At 42.8% G+C, this 20,320-nt stretch overlaps 1 long non-coding RNA gene across 4 annotated transcripts; it reads left to right on the plus strand.

Annotated features, from left to right (window-relative positions):
- Positions 1-14: 14 nt before the first annotated feature.
- LOC133222980 (uncharacterized) lies at positions 15-13,551 on the plus strand. 4 transcript variants are annotated; one of them, XR_009728428.1, is made up of 4 exons: positions 15-1,767; positions 2,822-3,252; positions 9,421-11,998; positions 13,138-13,551. It is a non-coding gene; the product is annotated as an uncharacterized LOC133222980 (long non-coding RNA). The 4 variants fall into 4 exon arrangements; XR_009728430.1 differs by lacking the exon at positions 13,138-13,551 and having other exon boundaries at positions 9,421-10,106; positions 11,404-12,911; XR_009728427.1 differs by lacking the exon at positions 13,138-13,551 and having other exon boundaries at positions 9,421-12,911.
- Positions 13,552-20,320: the final 6,769 nt, after the last annotated feature.

Genomic DNA, 20,320 nt, shown 5'->3' on the forward strand with positions numbered 1-20,320 from the left:
AGAAATTAAGTATGAATCAGTTGGCAGCTTTGTCTTTCTAAGTATCAGCCTACAAATCCCTCATTCACGGTTTTCTTTGAAAAAGGCCTAGGTGAGTAGACTCATGTTGGCTGGAGTTATTTGGTGGAAGGAAGGATTTAGAGTTCCTTGCCCATAATTATTAAAATTTAGGGCCATTGTTGGGTTAAATATGGTACACACATGGGGAAGGAGGGCGAATCTCTCTGATCACAAGGGAAGTATTGAAGTGGGGATGGATTTATTTTTTTAGTCTCCAGAAGACCGATTTAAGAATGTGCACTGGTGGGATGGAAAGATGAAGCCTCCAGCACAGCTTGGACTCCAGCTCCATGAGAAATTGTGCTGAATGGCTCCAGCATCGTTCACCTTCGATGCACCTGATAAAGCAATCATCATCCCAGAAAGGTCCTGAGAGGTATCTGCATGAATGCCGGCAGATGGCCCCAGAGGAAAATGCTTGGTGCTGCACAGGGCTGGGATTCGCATGCTCAGCGCCGTATGACTGCTGCAGCCTGTAGGTATGTGAGAATAAGGAACCCCTTAAACATTACAGCCTGGCTGCTCTCTGATCAAGTTCTCTCATGGTAATAATCCTGGGTTTAATGAACCTTTTGAATTGTGAGCCCAATTGAAATATTTCTCGGATCAGAGTTTCCATAGCTGTGTTTCATGGGAAGAAAGAAGGGGAGGTGATGTTTATATGGCTTTCTGCCCCTTTGCCTCCCTCATCTTTTTGGTAGAAGCATATTTTCTTGCCTCACTAGACCTGGCTTGTATGTGGGAAAGAAAGAGGAGAAGCCCCCCACCCAAGCTATCAGTTTTTTCTTTTCTGCTTGTAGATCTTTTGTTCACTGACTCTTTCCCAGGTTTTTAATTTTTTTAAAAACCATCTGGAGCCTTTTTTCTTTTCCTCCTGTTGGTAATTTCTGCCAGGTTTTCATTTTGACACTTCCTGTTACTTTTCTTTGATTTCCATTCTCTATTTCTGATTTATGATCCTTGTCTCTGGTGAGCCAATGAACAGAAACTGGAATCCAAGTGCATCCTGTTCTGTATATCTTGTAATATTGTTACACAGTTGTTTTCCTTTAAGTCAATGATTTATGCCTTAAGACTTCACTCTCCTTGTAAAATGCATTGCACGCCTGATAAGCTAAAAATGCTCAAAGCTCTCAGCCAAAGTTTGTCAGAAAAATACTGTGACTTTATGTAGCCGCAAGGGAATTTTTATCTGTGGTTACGATTTCCAGATTCTGAGCATCTCAAGGGTGACTTAGTCATAAAATCTGTGTCAACACCAGATAATCAAACTGTGGGTAATTAAACCTGTTATCTCTGCATCCACTGGACAGAATGTCTCTGTTCATTATGTTGAATCAGGTGTAGTCTGTAGCACACGTCTGTTCTTGGCCTGTATCTTACTGCAGTTACTATGTTGGTTAACTGCCCCAGAGCATCGGGGTCCATTCCTGTAGGCTGACACATGAGCGTTTCGGGAACGCAGGAAACTCCTGCCCAGTGAAAGAAGCTCTCACAAGCTCTCTGGCTCACATGCTGTTCTCCAGATAGCTCTCAAAATGGATGCCAGCATGAACCCATAGCTCTCGTTCCTTGCTTGGCAAGAGCTTTTGGATCCTGAAATGAAGCACAGAAGGCAATTCTGGCGCTATCTGTAGCACTGTGAGGTTCTCAGATAATAATGCACTGCTCCTGCAGCTCTTCCTGCGGCTCCCTCAAGGCAGCTGGGTAAGTGCTGTGCTTGAGACTCACCTGGTGAAGAATCTTTTCCCATCTTCAACCATTACTTACATGGTCTTTGCCTGCTACATTAAGACAGGCGCAGTGACTAATGGACCTAGCAAGCTGAGGGGCTCATGGCTCCAAGGTAGGCATTCTTTACTATTGCAAATACAGAAAATGAGGTTGCAGAAGAGGATGGTGATTACCCTGTGGAATGAGGTGAGGCGGGACCGCAGCCAAATTGTTGTCTGTTTGTTAAAGGCATTCAGGGCAATCAGCTTGTTTAGCAGGCTGTAAGTAATGGAAGAAGTTACCTGGCAGAAAGGCAGCTGGGGTTGTTGAAGCAAATCTGGGAAAAGAATTGGCAGGGTGTCAGACTGCTTGATGGAGGTGGAAGCCTTGGGGGATCATGGCACATATAGACAGAGAATTGTCAAATGCAGCATGACAGTTTTCTTTCAATAATCTAAACCTGGAAGAGCCAAATATGTCAAACCTGATCTATTCACGTGTCCATGTGAGGTAGGTAGTAGGAACAGAGCTGAGAGTAGGCTACCAAAAGCAGGTTTCTGAAGCACTGACTGGGAAAAGCAATAGCATTGTTTTATCTTCCAAAAATACAACATGCAGAAAACCCCCACCCAAAGACCCAAAGTCAAAGGATTCCAAATGCTTTTCCCAGAGGCTGACAATCTAAATAGCACCCACAGTTTACCTCTTGCAAATTCAACTCAGCTGTACTAAAATTCTTTGTGAGCACAGGTCTCATCAAATCCTTGCAAGAGCAAGTAAACTTGTACTAACAATGAGAACTCTGGGCAAGGACAGAGGAGATGGGCTGAAACCATTTTGTGGCAGCTTTGAAAGTCAGAGCCTGCTTGACCCTGGACAAAATAATGAGTTCAAGGTAGTTTGCAAAGTAAGTGGGGTGACAAAAGAGCAGAATAGACAAACACAGCTTTCATTTACTGCATTAGGTCTCTTAAAGAAATACATTTTCTGCTGTAGCAGGAAAAATGCCTACACAGAATGCTTTTTTTTTTTTCCTTTTATATTTTAGACACTCCAAGATGTGCATAACATGTACCAGCATCAGCTTGGTTGACACATTTCAGCTGTCTTTTCATCATGGGCTTACAGCAGTGCTGCTGATCTAATAGCCTTGCACAGCTAACCCAATTCTTAAGAAACAGAAATCAAAAGACATCCAGGACACAGCAAGAGCAAAGCAGAGAATGGAAAAGCAGTCTGAAGGAAGATAGAGGCTCAAATTTCATGATCCAAATATGTGAGGATTTGCTGCAGTTTCTAGAAAGGAGGGTGCAATTCAATATTTGATTTCATCTCAAGAAGATCAAATAAATCGCTGGGATGAGGAAGGCTGTTCATTTCAGCTCAGTTCTTCTCTCAGCATCCTGTTTCTCATCCCAGAAAATGTTTTATTTTAAAAAGAATACAGTGGTTGTGATGGATGGCAGAGCTCATGCATGTGTAAACCTGTGCACGCATCAGGGCTCACTGTCACGCATCCCTTACTTTCTGGTTATCTTCTTTTTTCACATCAGGTAGTATCAGCCTAACTTGGATAGGCAAAACCAGAGATATTTAGGGCTTTGTAACTCAAAAACCAAGTTTAAATGCTACCTCAGAAGTAAGCCACCTCCTCCTTCTCACTTGAGGCACCCCAGTTGTTTCAACTGTGGCTCTAGTGATGAATTTCATATGTCTACAGTTGTAATTAATTACAAATACCACACATGTTCTTCTGAAAAACCTTACCCAGGTTGTACCAGCTGTCACCCAGAGCAGCCTCACCCCGAGATGAAGCCAGTCACTTGGAACGTGTTGTGTTGAGTGAGAAAGAGGGACTGCGCTCGTCACAGCCTGTTATTTTTCCTTAGCACTCCAGAAAATCCACAGTACGTGCACAGAGGAACAACTCGTAAATCTGTAATTAAAAATACACTCTCCAGATTGGCAGCTGCTGAGCGCAGTGAGTTTTAATTTCTGATGTTTCAGAAGCATGTGGAAATGGTTTTGGTAGAGGCTGGCAGGGATTAAAGGGTTAACGATAGATAATTTATTTTGCTGTAAGACAAAATGTCTTACAGGAATCAATTGCATCCAGCTTTTCTGAATATTTTTACAATGCAATAATTCTTGTAAATTAGTTGGCAACTATATCAAGGGGGTTCCAAATGAAGTCACAAACCATCTGAAATTGGCTACCAACTGTAACCAGATTTTTTTTTTTTCAAAGAGAAGCAGATGAAGAATAAATATCAGCACATCAATAAAATAGTAGTCCGGGGAAAGTCTTAAAAGAGAATGAATTGTAGTTTCCATTAGTCCTTTCAAGACTTTCACTGAGCTACTGTGTTTTGAGGCATTAATGTTTTGCAAGCATTAAATTATTTTTTAACAACTTATCTGTAGTTTCCATTACTGTCTTTAAGAACTTTCATGCCTGTGCATAGCACAGCTTCTAACATGGTAACCCCAGAACTCCAGGGTTCTGTAAGCCCCTAACGTGTCCCCAGACCTGGTGCTGGGACTGAGGAGGTTTCCAGGGCGCAGTGTCCAACCTAGGTGCACATGTCCAGGCGCCATCCACTGAGACAGCACTGGGGTGTGAGGAAACAGCTTCTCTAGAAATTGCTTCTGGAGCAAGATGCCAGCACCCTCTGTCAAAAGCTGTGAAAGCCCATCATTCCTGTGCTCATGGTGAAGCTCTGGAGTCCTTTGATGTTGGTAATGTTGTAGCCTTGGGATTATTTTCTATAGCATATACACTATAGCATATATGCTTTAATGTATACATTAAAACACATCTAATGAAGAATTAGATATAAGTCCACAGCATTAGTATGTGTCTCAAGTAGTAGATCTCTCTCAGTAGTTAAAATGCTTGGATTTTAACAGCTAAGTATTTCAAACCATGTGGGGAGTTTGGGTATGCAGCCCCTGAGCTCTGGTTCTCATCAAGGACCTTTCTGCGAGGGCCTCTGCTGAGTTCCCCCCATGAGTTTGTACTCAGTGACCTCACCATTTGGTGTGGAACAGTTTACTTGTTTTAAACTTTTCTGTTCAAGTGTAGTAGATACAACCATGCTGATGCAGTGCCTGTGTTTTAAATTCCATGTTGGTTCTACTCTGAGTAAATCTTGGCCTTCATTTTGAAATACTGTGTATTTTTTATTCAGATTTCCTTCTGTAGAAGGCCATCAAAAGCTGAAAGACTGCTGTCCCACAGTACAAGAAGGGATGCTGTTAGTCTGGCCAAGCAGCTATCAAAAATAGGCAGGAAATACAACATAAATTCGTTTTTGTCCAAATGTTTTCTACAGACAAGATCCCAGGCTATTAGGTTAACTCCAGGGACTCCAAAGACAATAACTTGAAGTCCCAGGACGGTAGCCAGGTTTCATGTGGTCTTCAGGGATGGGAACAAAAAACCTCACCAAAAATAATAACTTCCCTTTCACCACTGGAAACAGTGGACTCCACATGTCAGCTAGATTTCAGAGTTTATTAAGGAGTAAAAGAGGTGACCTCTTCTATCTGCAAGGTCATTAAATTGATGACCATTAAAAATTGATTCTTATCCAGATCTGTTTGTAAAATAGATTTGCATACTTTCAAGAATATAAATTAGTCTATGGGGACCTGGACTTGGAGAAAAATGTGCAAGTTGCAGTATCTGTTTCCTCCTTTTCAGTCCTCAAAATGTTAAGACCGCTGAGTATTGAAAAATATGAAAAGCTTCAGCCAACCTCCTGTCTGAAGTTTGAGTCTCCTTCTCAAACAGGAGCTAAACAGGGATTCTGACCTCACAGATAGGATATAGTTTTAATCCCATAACATGAAATTACAGAAAACCCTTTAAACTTTAATTGCCAACATTAAAATTCTTTAAGATACCACCTATCTTCTTTCATGGACTGCAGCAGGTACCCTGCACTTAACTGGACATTTTTCTCTATGTACTTTCATTTTTTGTCATGGTGAAGTTTTTTCAAGTGGAAAATACAAACGGTAAGAATGAAAAGCAATTTTCTCTGGGTATTGTTTCCCCAGATAGAAAGCAATATATTGTACAGAAAACTCTGAGGTTGGATTTATAGGAGTATGGTTTTCCAATAAATTAAAATATTAATTTACATAACAAATAAAAGTTTATTTCATAATTATTCTGTTTTCCCTTTCAAGTTCTGAACTACTCTTAGATGAACTTGCAGGGCACTTCTTTTCCCAAAGTCTCTTTTGGGCAGCAGCATACACTCTGAATTGATTCCTTTCCTGTGATGAATAAAACCATCAGTCTCTATTTCCTGCTACTTCAAATTCAAGCCGGATGCTGAAGGAAGAAAAACAGTGATTGGCAGAGCTTGGAGAGGGAGACAGGAGTGCCAGCTCATCCAGCAGAAAAACTCAAGTGCAACAATTCCTGGTCCAAGGAAGCCAGACCAAAACTCTCACTGTAACATCCATCATTGATAGAAACAAAAGCTGTTGTGCTTCTGGGTGCGTTCCAACTTAATGAAGGGACAAGCAACCAAAAGGAGGAAAAAAAGAGGAACCCCCAACTGTGACAGCACATATGAACAACATCTCTTCGCAAGGGAAATAAAGCAGTGAATTAAAATTTATGGCTTCCCAGTAGCATTACATACCCTGGGAACAGTGAATGTTTTGTTTCTTCCCAAAATGACAAGTGTTAAGATCATAAAATCAAACTCAACTGGAGTAGCAAATTGATTCTAGACGATCTAGTTCTTCCAGGCTGTGTCATGCCGAGCAGAGTCAGTGGTTGGTTGCCTAGGGGAGCAAAATATTAGAAATAACACTGTATTTAGGAACTGTTCCTTACGAGCATGCCTCTGAGAGGGGAGGTGTGTTCACGTGTTACTGTGCTTAGCGCAGCAGAAACCCTAGAACTGACTCAGTCCTGAGCATTGCCTTTCTCGCCAACTTTCCAACAGCAATGAACTAATAGCATTTCCAAAGGTTAACATTTCTGTAACTTTGCCAGATGGTGGGGTCATGCCCTGTTTTCTGCTAAGACAATTTACTTCCCTCATTTTTTTTCTTATGACCTTTCCCCCACTATTTGCCACCATCCATTTTGGCCCGCTTCTGTATTGATACAGAGCTCTAACACATAGCTGAAGTTATCGTCAGCTCCACATTTGTTTTTTCCTCTGTGTGTGTAAGTGCTGCAGAACTGCTGTAGCCGTAACAAACCTGCCTAAGCCCTAGAAGCTCATCATGCAACAAACAAGGTAGCCTCTCAACTTCAGATGTGTGTGAGGTTACTCATGTCCAGGTTGGTCAGTGCTTAAATCTGGCTTTAATGCGATATTAATATGTCAGCAATAAGCACGGGGAGATATTGCCGTGGTATTTACCCTTACAAGTTGGAGGTGCATCCTTCCCCCTTTGTTTCACTGGGGCTATGTTGCATTTGTCCTAGAAGAAAGTGTTCTTAGAAGCATTGGCTCTTGGTAAGGAGACCATCAACACTTTAACCTCATGTGCAATTATCAGATACAGGTGTCTTGCCCTTTGCTCTGGCACCTCCTAATTATTCTTATTATCCCAGAGATGGGATAGTGATCTGGATGCATCACTGCTGTTATCTGATGTTGATGTGATCTTTTGTGAGTCCCATAGTCATTAGGTGTTGGAGGATATCCAACACATGGTTCACAGCCTCAGAAACTCTCCCTCTGTGTCTGAAACCTTTTCTTAATTTTTTTCACAAGTATGGTGTTTTAATCTTTTCCCCTTGCATGCTATGTGGTATTCCTGATACAGCTGATGGAATGTCTCAGCAGCCTGCAAGAGATTAGGGCTAATCTGCTTTTGTGCCACCTCCTGGCTCAATAATTCATTTAATAGCATGAAGTGCAGCGAGAACAGATCATTTACTGAGATGTCACTCTTAGAAAGTAAGAGACACAAATAGATGATCCCTGTCCAAAGATGTCACTCATCTGTGCAGGTTTCTCTGAAGATATGGCTGGCATTTACTGCATCCTTGTGTTGCTTACTGGGCTGTATTATTCCTAGTTCTCAGAGAAATGAGTCTTGAAAACCATAATTCCACTGTGACCATATGCCCTAGTTAGATGTCCAGCGTGTTTGCGTTTTTGGAGCACACTGCATTTTTTGTAGCCCAGCAGCATCTGCAGTCAGCTCTAGCAGAAGAACTTACAAGGTGAGCAGGAGCTGGCCCATAAGCTTTGGTGAAGCTCTCATCTGCAGCTGATGGACAGCCTGGCATGCCAGGCTGAGACTTACTTTGTGATCTGCAAGAGCTCACCCCAGGCATAGGAGCTGTCCTCTCCAGACCTTCGGCTTCCTCAGGACACTGATTTCTGGAGGCAGCAGTCCTGCACAGAAATGCACCAAGTGCAGGTTTAACAGCCCAGTGACACTGTAGCACCCTACCCCATATGCTTGTTACGTGATCTCCAAATCCTTGTAACTATCAAGTCAACAATAAAAATTTCCTCCAGGATCCAGCCCCTAGAGCTGCACTCTATGAATGTATTTCCATAGCAAATGTCACTGCCTGAGTACTGCGTTTTGCTTTGAAGTCTTGCTTGGAGGGGTGGGGAAGGCAGGGAAAAGGTCTGTGTATATTTTTATAATGAGGAGAGGGGTTTTTTCTTCACTTCCTGCTCATGTGGTAATGGCTGAACTTTGCTTCCTTTCTTCTTGCGAAGGAAATGTTCCAAAATAAACAAAAGCACTGAGTTGCAAGCACACACAGTGCTGAGAAACCTGGAACCAGGAGGCGGCAGTTTCCTAAAATTAGGGAATGAAAGTGAGGTTACAACCAAACCTTTTTACTATGTTGACCTCTGTTCTCACTCTAGGTTTTCATATAAACCATTGCCTAAATAATTTACATGAAGCCAAAGTGAAGAAAACCAACTGGAGAAGGATGTGTTGGAGAAAAGGAAGTGTTTTGAGTATCCCATTGGTGGGGTAGCCCTCAGAAAATACAGGAGAGACAGAGGAGCTGTGCAGTAGTGTTGGATGGTCATCCATAGGTGCCAAAGGGTTGAGGGACCAAACGGGAGAAACAAACTGAGAGGCTAAAGGTAGTGGGGCGGGTTAATGGGAAGCCTCATGTGAGGAGAGACTGTGAGGTAGCTGGCGGAGGCTGTGCCTCGGAGACCAGGGGAACGTGCCTTTCTGAGATGTGAAGCTGAAGAGAAATGAGAGGAAGGAGGTCCCTGCCCATATCCTCCCAGGACCATCCCAGCTGACCTGCTGATCCCGGTCCCTCCTCTGTGATGCTCACAGTCCAATTACCCCAGGCTGTGCATCAGCTCTTTACTGGGGCCAGCTATTTTTCATCTGCTTTTCAAACTCAGGCTTGGGACTTGTATTTTAGCTCAAAGATAAACATTTTGAAAGCTGTCTTCTTTCTCAGAGTGCAGGCACGAGTTGTTTTCAATTATCTTAAGAAAGCTTTACTTGGCCAGGCCAATTTGTTCACTGTTTCTCTTGTGTAGTTGGTCTGTTTGTCTTGTAGAGCTGGCCTATAAACCAGCTATTAGGGATTTATTGTATAACATTATCAAGAAAGTAATCTTTGAGAAAAAATTAAATCACTTCTAACAAGACCCTTTTTTTTCATTGCAGTTAACTTTATAGAAGCCAAATGATCTCCGCTGCTGACCACCCAAACCTGCTGGAAAGTGCTTGCTCCAAATGAAAATGCTTAGGTTTAGTCATGATTTAGTCCTAAAATATATTAAGTGATGATTTGGGCAGGGGAAAGAAAGTTTTTCCTGTAGAGGGATGATGCAGGAAAAGGAAGACTTCTTTAGTTTTCAGAATGATATATTTCTGAGTCATCCATGCATGATAAGTGCAGAGACAAGTGAGTCCTGCCCTTTGCTAGGTTTATGTCTATTTTACACACACACATGCACGTACTCTTATATAAAGAAAGAAAGCTATGGAGGGAGAGAACAGCAGTGATTATTACACCAACTGGTTTTATTATTGGTTTTGCTGTGCAGACTCTGAGCCACGTGGGTGTTGATGGTTGACTTTTTAAGAGACTTAATGAAGGTTACCTTTGGAAATTGTGACATTCATAATGATAAATGTGCTTCTTACTTAGAGGAATCCAGTTATCTTAAACAGGCTATGATAAAATAATTATTTTCTTTGGGTTTTTTACATACTTCTGCATTATCCCTGGTCAGAGCTAATGCCAGTATTTTTCAGATGACTGTAATTTTATTGCTTTCCTACTGAGAAAGGGAAATGAGGTATCTTTCTTAAGTGCTCCTTGAAAAGAATAGAAAAGCAAGACCATTGTAAGTACCAAAAGGAGACTCCTCATTATTTGCATCTCATTACCATTCAAAAGGAAATTTGATGGGGGAGGGATACTGATTCTAGTCAGACTGTCCTTTTATGTCTCATATCTGAGGCACCTCTCATTCACTGAGAAAATGTTTTGAGACTCTTAAAGGCTGCTTCTCAACCCAGAAAATGAAAGAAACCCATTAGAAGACCTGGCTCTCTTGAGGGGTCTGTATGTTTACTGTCTGTATCTTCTGGAGCCCACCCACCCTTCTTCCTTGGGATGCTCTTACACTTGTGACTGCTGACACAACATGCCTTAAAACCTGTACTAGCTCTTGGTTCTCGCATGTTTTGATCATCACTGACATCAGCTAGAGCATACAAGGTGTTGAATATATCAGCCCTAACTTTAGCTCATGGGAATACCAGGAGATCTTACATCTCAGGCTTTCCACACATGCTTGCAGAACAGCATGGGTTATATTTGCACTGGGGTTTAAACATTTTGTTTGCTGTGACAACAATTACAGTGCTATTTTCTATTTTGCTGTAAGTTAGAGCTGTAAATAACAGTGGAGAGATCTAACCACCCCCTGCTCTCCAAGCAATTTCATGAACTCAGAACCGTTAGAGAACAATGCAGTTCTGCTCTCAAATGTTATTGTGTCTGTGGGAGAGTATTTCTCAACCTGTGCTCTGGGGACCACTCGTGGTCTGAAAGACTTCAGGGAATGGTTTGTGAGATCACTCTAAAACAAAGCAACTCTCCCCACTATCTCCCCTATCCCAAAACTGCCCAAACCCACACACACGTCACAACTTTCAAGGGGAGGCCTAATTTTTACTTGCTTATTCATGAAGAACTGCACGAAGAGTGCTCAAGCAGCCTGCATCCTAGTCCTCCACAACCTCAGGGATCACTGGATTAAAAAACATGGTCAAACACTTCTTTGGAGAAGTATGTCCATTATGTTATTTATTTGGGAAGACACAAAGTATCTGCCTCTTGCGTTGTCTATACTTTTTAGAGTCAATGACAGAATGCTGCATCAGGCTTCCATCATCCACCAGGACCAGCATATTAGGTGCAACAGTGCTAGTAATAAAACCCATCAGTTTTATGTTATTTTACTCCACTCCTTTCATCTCCTGGACACCACCTCAGATGCTGCAGTGGCCCTTACTACCCTTACTACCACTGTTACAGTAGTCTGGGTTGGCTTTTCCAATATAAATATTGCTCCTGGAATATCCCCGCTACTGCATACCCTCATCTCAAATGCAAACCTTTGCCCTTCCTCACAGCTCCTCTACACAGGAAGGACATTCTTTCTGCTATACACAGAAGCTTACATTGCAGCTCTATATCTGCAGGAAGCCAAGACTAAATGCAGCAGCTACATCAGATTGTGGAGTGTAAGACAAGGAGAAACCTCCACATCAGAGGCTCCTCTGCTATTGCAAAGAAATCATACATTTTGCATGCTCCATCTTAAGAGTGGTTGGGTTTCTTGCTCCCACTGTTTCTACAAGCTTGTTGGAGCCTTGCTCCAGAGCTTGCTTCTACCAGAGCTTGCTGGAAACTTTGTAATTCAGAAACTTTTTTATGGTACATGTAAATCTATTTATTCATGTGTTCATGCTGCCTTTTATCTTAGTGAATCATCTGCACTGCCATCACATCTGTACTGGCCCCTACCCAGATGCTGCCGAGCACCTGACAAACGCTGCGTATGGAGCTGACCCAAAAGGATTCGGGACAAGATGGAGCAGAAGATGCCAAACACAGACGTGTGCAGAGGAGTCAAACTGGCATCCTGACTGCTGAGAGCCCTGGTGCCTCTTCCACCACAGGGAACACAGAAATGCCTTAGAGTACTGCTGTGAAAGGCAGGTTGAGGTAATGAGGAATCACAGGCATGGCTGCTCCAGAGAGGAGGAGGCCAGGTTTATTGCTATACCTCATTCACCTGAATTCTTTACAAAAAGGAACCAAACCACTGCCACACTCCCGAGCACACAGGAATTCAGGATTGCCTCTTGCCTGCGCTGGAGCATGGTCTGTTGTAAGTGTGGGCCCAAGACAGGGGTCTGAACGCCTGCCGGTAACCCCAGCAGTTTGGTTGTTAGTTATTAAGGAAGCAAAGGAAAGCACAGGGACTGTGGTATCTGCTGTGGCTTCTGCGATCTAGGAGCACCAACATTTGCTGAAATAGAGTTAGGACTGTTCCTATGAGGTTTTAGCACAACTGTATTCTTGTAGGTTGATGTTGAGATCATCTTAACCAACGCTTTGCTGCAATGTCTGTCGCACATTTTACCCTGTTTCATGCAGCCCCAGCTGAAGCCTAGCTCTGCCCACGGCTTGGTATGTCTAAAGCCACCATTTAGCATAACAAAACAAGTTAACATAGGCTTGCATTTTGGCCAGCCAGACATGATAACTTTTTAATCTATGATTTTGTTTTGGCCAATGATTAAGAACATGATTAAAGCTGTGATTTTTTTTGACACTAGAAGATTTATTTATGCATACTAAATAAGTATTTTTTCCAGTTCTAATGCTATTTACTGCATGTTGCACAACTTCAGTCTCTAAGAAAGGAACAAAAAAAGGCACAGTCTGAGTACTGAGTGGCACAGCACATTGCACATTAACATACACATGATAGAGTTGATACCAGTGAGATTCTAATCTATGCCACAAAAGTACACTGTTAACCAGACATATCCACAAACACTTCTTCCTCCACATAACACTGTTTCAAGAAGACAGATATCCTGGTCTCAGGCACAGCTGTCAGCACTGCTTCATTCTCCGGTGAGAACTGATTTTAGGCTGATCCTGAAATTCTTCCAGATTTCTGCCATCTGACCTGAATTTTTTCATACGAGTGGTTTACCTCAGAGTGCCACTGGTGGTTATTTGTGATCAGTTGGTTTAACAATATAGTGTGACTTCTTCAGAGAAAAAGGCAGTAAAAACTGTTTCTTTCTTAGCAAAACAACAGCACTGATTTTCTTTTCTCTTTAATGTAGGAGGAAAGAGGCATCCCAAATGAAGAGTTTGCTGACCGCAGCTGAAGAACAAGGGAGTGCAATAAACAAGAAAGTACAAGTCTATTTATCTCTGGCACAGCCTGCCTTTTTCTAGTCTGGATGGAAAAGAAGACGAAAGTCCACGGAGCACTTGAGTGAACAACAAATGGCATCAGAACAAATGCAGCAAAAGGGAATGCCAAGGTTGTCATCCTCCGTCAGGGGGTTGGATGGGTTTCCTCCTCAGAGAAGCGCTGGGGAGGCTCGAGGCGGGACCTCGTGCAGGAAGCAGGTGGTTTGCTTTACCAAGGGCCATGCGTAATGGCCAGGGAGCTGCGCCGCGCACCAGGCCAAGCTACAGCAGATGGGCCGCAGTTCGCTATGCTCAAGGATATTTTTCATGTTATGTGTGGAAAAGAGCAGTAACCCTTGTTTATTATATGAGGCCTTGTAGGACTTTGCTTGGAAAAGAGCCATTTCTGAGATTAAAAAAAAAAAGCCATTAAAAATGTGAGTCACTGCAATCACATTCAAAGTGCTCCAGCTCCAGCACAACCTTTTATATGCAAAGACTTCACCAGGAAAAGCAGCTTTTTACTTCTTTTTAAAGAAGAGTTCCTCCACCAATTGCCTCAGGCTAATCGAGGTGACATTACTGATCTGTTCATTTGAAATTATGAAGAAAAACCACCCCAAACACCTCAAAACACTGAATTTAAACGATTCACAGTACAAGGGTACCGGCAAAATAGCTGTACCTGCTTTGTGGTGTAACACTGGACCTTGGACTGTAAAAGCACCACAATGTTCTTTCCAGCACAAATGCATTTTAAAACTCAGATCCCCAAAAGGAGTGGGGGAGACTCATTCTCTATGCAGGGAGAAGAGGCAGGACCCTAGGGGAACCTTGAGCATCTCAGAGTGGGGACATCCACAGCCCAGGCTGATCACCTGAGCTAGCCAAAGAGGCCAGAGCTGCACACACATCTACTGCTCTTTGGGGTTTGGATGCCCCATTTAGCATTACCAGATGCTTGCATCCTCTTGGAGGGGAGATGCCCAAAATGCTGCTTTCAAAGCACATCCTTGCCACGAGGCTGGGAGCAGCCAGGGGTAGAGGGCACAGAAGCCTTTCTGTTTTATATGACAAATATCACCATGTTTTCTTTCTGGTGCACCATCACCATCCTTGTGGAGACCAACTGACATGGGCAGGGCCTCCCCACATCCCGACACACCTCCCAGTACCCATTTATTTATTGCACCTTAAACTGTCACTGAATGAATCACACTTCTCTCAAATCCAGGCTGAGCTCTCAAATCTCTCAGGCACCAAAGAAAGGGCAGCTTTTGGTTAATACCACTACCAGGTGCCACCATGTCTGTGCCAGCCCCTGGGAGAGAGGGATTTGGGGTCTCCTGCTGTGCTGGGCCTCCCAGGGACCTCTGAGCAGGATAGAGGTCCTACTTTCTGGGCTATCCTAAGTAGAGGTCCTACTTTTTGGACTGCCACTGCACTCAGCAATGAGTCAGAAGTCAAATCACTGAAAATAATTCAGGTTGTTGCATCTCTGAGCATGCAAAACAGCCACTGTTAAATTACAGTGTCAGAACAGAAAGCGTAGGCACCTCCCGCGAGAGGTGTCAGGGCTGCAGCTATGGGGAAGGGGAAGCCGGGCATCCAGTCACAGCGTGTTGGGTCTGTTCTGGTTCTGTGCTACTTCTTCAGTGCTGCAAGGATCTGAGTTTTACTTTGTGTTTGACCAGTTGCAGACAACATAAAAATCAAGAGAGAGCAGAACACAACCACAGAAAATAACATAAGGGCTGATAGAAGTGTTTGATGGTGAGGGACTGAAAAGGTCCGTCTGGCTTAAGGAAAAGCCCAAGTCATCTTACTGTATTTTACTAGAGGGACTTACCAAGTACTTTAAATCACTGGCAAAAGACGAATAGCTGCAAGTTAAATCCAAACAAGTTAAAATAGACATAAGGCAGTTCAAAAGCAAACAATGACTCATTGCTAGTACAAATTACTAATGGCATTGGTGGATCCTCTACTTTGACTAGAAGGAGAGGACGGGGTCCCCTCTTCTGTAGATGGGCCAAAGGGTTCACACAGAAGTGTTTGGAGGAGATTGCCTGACTGGAGCTGTGCAGGAGGCTAGGCCAGATGATGTAGAGCTGCCTTCTCATCTCAGCAACCTGCCATTATCCGCACTGCTGCATCAAATCCTGCAGCACATCCACGCACCCAGCACCTAGTCAGTATTGTCAGGATGTGCCTGTTAGTTAACTGTTAAATACTGCCTGGAAAAAAACAAACACATGGGTAACTGTGATGCTTAGTAATGGTAAATCATATTCCTCAGCTCCTTTCCCTTGTAAAACACAGAACAGCTGTTCTTGGAAAACTGAATAGAATCTCCAGTACTTTGTTGTTATATTCTACTGACAAATGATGTGTTACCAGCAGTAACTTTCAGTGACAGGTAAGAGCTGCCTATTTAGAAGCCCCTGTGCCATTCAAGCTTTTGCTCTTACCCTTGGCTGAGGGCATTATAGAGCATTCGACAGCATAAAGCTCTGGCCTCATGCACGCGTTATTGAAACTTGAGAAAAACATTTAACATTCTTTTTTTTCAAATGGAGAGAAAAGTCCTCATCTTGTGTTCATGCTGCTCTGGATTGATGCCCACCAGCTATCAAACAGAAGACAAATGACAGCTGTTCTTTCAACCAGTTTAATGATTCTGGCAAACGACCTGGCAGTAGACTCCAGAGATTTCATCTAGGCAAGGCAATGCCTATTCCAAGAGTGGAAATCTCTAACTGGAGAGCTGGCAAGTGTGTTTTTGTGCTGGAGGCTTAAATCAATCATTTCTATTTTTCCCAATGTGATCTAGCAAAGTACAGAAATTGGCTCCTTCATCGATGGCCACAGGCCACTTTTCATGCTTAAGTTATTAGTGCCATGGGCTACAGTGATACATTGACTTCATGTAAAACAGTCAGTGTTGGAATCACCTGTTTAATCATTCCTCTACAGTAGCTCTACTTTGAAAACTGTCAACAAATGCCCTGTTGACACTGTGAACAAGGAGTCCAGGAGACCACTGTATGGTAGTGGTCCCCTGGAGTCATTGCTCTGTGTTCATGCAGAACTCGCCTGCCACCACAATATCTTTGTATTCTGCTGCCAAACACCATTCCCCTCACCGTTACCTTGTGAACTGGCATAAATTCCCCTGGCACCAATGCCTGACTCAATGAGCAATCGAAGTGCTACTGCAGAGTTATATTATTTATACTATACACTTTCTCCCTCAAAGGCTTGGAAAAAATTTAGGGACCTAACTGTGAAACTGGGATTTAGATTAAATAAGAAACTTACTCGGCAGCCACCCAACTATTTAGGACCTGATTTGCTGTGCCTGGAAGTTCCTAAGGTGCCAATAATTCTACATCGGTGGATATCTAAAACTGCCCCTCCTTGCCCTGGTGGGAACCCCAAAGTGAAGGGAACGTAATCTAAGACTGTAGGTTTGCACAACTTCCTTGTAAGGCAATACTCTATAAACACTTTCCATATCATGGGAATGTCCTGGCAGCACTGTACCTTCTTATAAAGGTAAGCCTGTGGTGTGTACCCACCACACAGTCTGATTTCCTCACAGAGAGGATGTGACAAGAGCCCTGATGCCATGGAGGCACTGACAGGATGCTCAAGGTGTCCTGTGTAGTATGTTTCAAAAATAAGTTTATGTGCAGCCTAAGGGGCCAGATCAGCTACTTGTGCGCTGAAGAGATTTAACACATGACAAAAGCACAAGGATCCTTTCTAAAGGGAAATGACTTTTCACAGTTTATATGTAGTGATGAATATGCCAGTGCTGCCTCCTTGTATAACTCAATGGTTACTTCAGCCAGAGTGCTTGGAAGGTGCTTCTACACATCTCCCAACTTCAAAAGGTTGAAACATCTCCCATCTGCCAAAGGCATGGCTTGTTTCCTCTCTTCTTCCCTAGGAAGAGAATAGTCATCCTTCACTTGCAAATCAGTAAGAAAAAAAACAACAAAACAACAAAATTCCCTGACAAACTAAAACCACACACAAAAATATATGGGAATATATGAGAAACCTGGGCTAGTGGGAGGTGTAGTGACACCCATGGCAGGGTGGTTGGAACCAGATGATCTTTAAGACCACTTCCAACTCAAACCATTCTATGATTCTATTTATTCACTGATGTCCCTAATTCTAACCCAGAATCCATAAACATTACAAAGGGTTTCTTGAAGTCCTGAGAATCCAAAGCACTAAACATTTCTGCCTTTTGCTTGCAGTGGCCTCAGGTTGTAAATCTTCCAGCTTGGCCCTCCAGTAATAGTCACAGTAATTTGTCTGTCTGCTTTGGGTAGCTGCTAGCATAGTCCAGCTGATTTCTCCAGAAGGAATGAAAATCAAATTTAAAAGAGAAAAAGGCCAAGCCTCACAGAACAGTAACAAAGGAGCAAACTGGAAGAAAGTTCAGTTTAATTATCTGTGCCCTAGTGCTATCAGAGGCAGGTGAAGTGAGTAACAGAGAGCCACAGACCATGCAGGACCTCATGAATGGGACAAAGAGGATGAGACTTTTATCAGCACTCAGCCATTCAAGCAACTTACCAGGTTCATGAGACTACAGCTTCAAAGCACAGAAGCTCAATGTCCAACCTCTCTCCTTTGCTTCCAGGTGACCAGTGCTCTTACAGACAAAACATGAAGTCACCAAAAGCTGGGCTGTGGTGAGGAGCAGGCAATAAGCCTGTCAAGTGAATGCCAGGCCTCTAATATGGGCAGAAATACAAGTCCAAATGCATTTATTTTTTTGCCAGCTGAAACCATTTGGTTTCAGCATCCTGATATTTTATGCCAAAAATTAAATGGTCTCTCTCTACTCCAGAGCTCCCATTTCCAGGCCCATAGCCAGTTAATACTTCATCTCTTACTGCAGCGTGACCAGCAGTGGAACAAGCACTAAATGAGTCCTGCTGGTTCTGGTCTGTCAGAATCCCAAGCTGGAGCCTGGGGGACCACATGAGCCACTGCCTGCCCACCACGCCTTCCGTGGTTTGATTTCCTCACATCCCGTGGAGGATCTGTTCAAGTCCAGCCTGCAGGTGCAAGTTTTGCAGTTTATATCTGGCCCACATTTTTGATGTCAGGAAAAACATCGCAAGAAAATAACTCGTTATTAAAGAGAAGGGCTCCAGAGACTCTTTTGTATTCCAGTGAAAAGGCTTTTCTTTTAGCAGGCATTTGTCTGTGGTGTTTGCAATTTAAATATCACATGAATCTGAAAATCACATTGATTAGAAACTGATTCTTGAAACAAATCATGTTCTTTTCTTGGCAGACAGTAATGAATTCTCATCAATGAGTTTTTCTGATCTTGGAATACATTAATTAGCTGAAACATGCTCACATCTCAAAAATCATGTCAAATCACAACTTTCAATTGCACATAATTCCTACAAGTGTTTTGCACCATAAATTCATTTTAATTACATTCAAATTTAAAGAAAACATTCTAACACTTATAATTTTTGTGCAATCCCATAGGAAGAAAAAAATCCCTTTTGTTCCAGAGAAAAACAGTAGTTTAAAATAAGTAATAACTTTTGCCACAGGTTTTTACATTTGATTTCTTGCTTTAAAGAGAAAATCCCACACCTGGTAACCCTTATTACCTCCTCCAAACCTCCTGAGTCATGGAAACAGATTTCAGCAAGACGCCCAAGGCCAGTAATTTAAAAAAAGAAACAAAACCAAATCCTTTCACCCATTTGTTTCCCAGGTCATAGAATGAAAAGCTGTAGGCCTCCTATTTCCATCTTTAGCACACACTCTCACTTGAGACTTAGAAAGCGGTTTAAATTTGACTTGCAAAAGAAAGATAGAGGCATGCCCCTGCTCCATGGAGAGAGCATATGAAAAGAATGTGTTTTTTTTACTTTAAGCTTTAGAAACTTAAGCTGTAAGCGGGGAAAGGAAGGCCACAGCCAGGCAGCTGGTACAGTAAGGTGCAGACACAAGAGTCTTGTCCAGTGCCAGCTGGAAAAGATCCATGTTGGAAAACAGCTTCACAAGGCCCCCTGTTCCCTGGCTCCGGGGACATTGCTGTATAGGAAAAACTGCAGCTCTGCGTGTGCTTTGTAGGGTTTGAAGTGAAACTGTCGTATGGATCTTCAGCTGTATGTGTTTTTTAACTGAAATAATTGTTTGGGGAAAAAAAGGAGACCTCATTGCCTCATATCCCACTGAAACAAAATACAGCCTATGGCCCCTATCCGTTACTGCTGATTAACTCAAACCTAAACTAAGTACCTCATCCAAGATGCGAATGTTTTTCAAGAGCTCTTTCACTTGTTTCTGCAGAGGGGGTGTCAGACCCACGCTGTGCCAGCTATGGTAGAGCAGTGCTACCAGGCAGGGGTAAGTGGACTCATGATGAATGCCCAGAAGCAGCTTTCTTGCCAGAAGGCTGGGAATGAGGCACATGGAGAGACTGCAAACCCAAACACAGAACAATATTGATGTGGTTCCCATCACTGCTGGCTCTTCAGATCACTGTTCAGAGACATTACCATTTAATGAGGAAAACTGTACTGTTACTGTGACTCTTTGTGATCCTGGTTTTTACAGCCTTTTGTATTACCAGCATTACCAGTGGTTTAGGAGTTGCCCTACTTTTCTTTTTTAGGATTATTTTCCCAGGACACATCAAAGGAAGGAACCTGGCTATCCCATTCCCACTGGAAAACTTGGCACTTTCTTCACTAAAACCTTGTTTTCCTGAAAACAGAAGCTAAAGCTCAGGCTAAGCTACCAGCAGATAGTATAGCCCAGCCCAGCACAGGACTCTTCTGGGAGGATGTAAAATGTCAAGCATGGTTCCCTAACTCTGCCTTGACTGAGCACCCCAAATGTGTGCATATGCTTATGTTTATGGCAAATGCTCTCTTCTTCCCCCCACCTCACACAAGTGTCTATTTCCTTGGAAGATAAGAGAATCAATCTGATGGCAGAAGAAAATCAGGATTTTTCCTCTACACGTGAAATAAAATACTCTGCATGTACATATTTGTGTCCACCATATATACGTCCATCCACATCTTTGTGGATGTGGATGTGATTGTC

Source organism: Neopsephotus bourkii, unplaced genomic scaffold (genome assembly GCF_033783945.1).
Source record: "Neopsephotus bourkii isolate Nb327-2 ecotype Australia unplaced genomic scaffold, CSIRO-AGI_Nbou_v1 NB_1630, whole genome shotgun sequence".
In the NCBI taxonomy this organism is placed as follows: Eukaryota; Metazoa; Chordata; class Aves; order Psittaciformes; family Psittacidae; genus Neopsephotus; species Neopsephotus bourkii.